Source organism: Piliocolobus tephrosceles, chromosome 5 (genome assembly GCF_002776525.5).
Source record: "Piliocolobus tephrosceles isolate RC106 chromosome 5, ASM277652v3, whole genome shotgun sequence".
NCBI classification, from domain to species: domain Eukaryota; kingdom Metazoa; phylum Chordata; class Mammalia; order Primates; family Cercopithecidae; genus Piliocolobus; species Piliocolobus tephrosceles.
Window position 1 is genome coordinate 37464321 of NC_045438.1, and position 1771 is coordinate 37466091.

The window sequence follows — 1771 nt, forward strand, 5'->3', positions numbered from 1 at the left end:
CCATTCTCCGGCCCTCTGCACAAGACAGACTCAGCAAATCCATGAGGTATGGGGATTCTGCCAACTCCCCACCTTCCCCCACCTTTCCCAGGTCTGGCAGGTGACCCAATCCACTGGGTGCAGCCTCACCTCCACCCAACTCCACATCTGGATAGACACATGGCAAATATGGAAATTGAAACCCAGCTGGGCTGGAGCACATCTGATTGTTGTTGGGTTGGAGTCGTCTTGCAGGTATCCCGAGATGGTCAGGCCTCACTCACAGTGGCCAGGTTGAGACAGTGTTTTTTAGATGATTCAGGTTACTCCAGGACGAAGCATGATCCTGATGACACCCAGTGGAAAAGCAGGCTGGAGCCTTGGAAGAGCTGGCCCTGCATAGTAAGGTACTTCCAGCAGTGAATCCAGATTTGAACACCGGGGAGTAACAGGGGAGCCCAGCCTGCAGGCCGCAGTTGTTCATAGCCAGGAAGTCGTCAACTAGCAGGAAGGGGTAGGTCAGCATGCTCACTGTGATCCCCATCAAGCCCTTGGTGTGGCTCCGGATGGCCAGGGCCTGGTGGAAGCTGTCATCCACCAGGTAGGCACTGATGAAGTGGGCCAGTAAGTTATAGCCCCACAAGAAAACCACATCACCCAGGAGGTGAGGGATTTATCCAACAAATCCCAGCAGCCCTTCCTCTTTGAAAAGTTTCCCAATGGAGCTCAGCACGCCACTGTACTTGGCTTCCCATCCCACAAACTGGACCATCCAGCGCATTGAGATGACACACAGCGGGTGGGCCAACATGCAGGACATGTACTGCATCATTATCCCATAGGAGGTCTCCTTCACCACTTTCCTCAGGGAAGTCTTCATATTATTCTTGTTGGAAACCTGCTAGATCTCATCTGGAGGGAAAACCTTCTTCATACTACCCAGGTCACAGTAAAGAGGGCATTGGACATCAGCCGAGGCCTCAGGCCTCGGAACAGCCCTATCTTACCATCCACTTGCACATCGTACTTGGCATAGGTGAAGAAGCTTGGCAGATAGAGGACTTTCCTCCCCAGCACGTAAGGCTTTGTGTTTGGGTCTTCCTTAATTAAAGCAAGTTCGTAACAAAGTTGTTCTAAATTACCTCGAATTTTGATAACATGTCATAAAACTCATCTGTTAAGCTTTAATAGCTACACATGCCAACCAACTTAATGTAATATATAATATTTTTCAAAGAAAAAAACTCACATGTATTACAACTGACCTCTATTGGTATTTCTTCAGTTTACCCTAAATGTTGACAAGTTTTGCCATTTATTATTTAAATTTGGAGAGGGCAAATCTTAGGAAAAGCAAAAAGGTTAAGGAACACAAAGAATTCTATTCAAAGAAACTCACAAAATAAATTTTGGAGCACAAACTGTGGTATGACAGTTTTCCTTTGTATTTCTAAACAACCACTAATAAGACTTTCTTTTTGCAATATGCAAGCTTCTTTCATCAAGCCAATTGGTTTAATTAGCATTTACATCATTTTAAGTTATGACTCACGTTAACAAAATAGAACAGTTGTAGAAACAATGAAACTTCAACGCTTGCTCAGAAATCACCTAACCCTAACCTTGTCTCTGCTTTCCAGATGTAGCAGCCAGCAGCTTCTTTAGATGAAAGGGGAATGGAAAGGAATGGTTTCCAAGGGGAAGGGGATGAGGGTAATAACATGGATCCAGAGCATATATGCTACCCATATATTCATGTGAAGGATCTCCTGTCTAATAACATGGATCCAGA

At 45.4% G+C, this 1771-nt stretch overlaps 1 pseudogene; it reads right to left on the reverse strand.

Moving 5' to 3' along the window:
• Positions 1-302: 302 nt before the first annotated feature.
• On the reverse strand, positions 303-1050 carry LOC111525551 (annotated as a pseudogene).
• Positions 1051-1771: the final 721 nt, after the last annotated feature.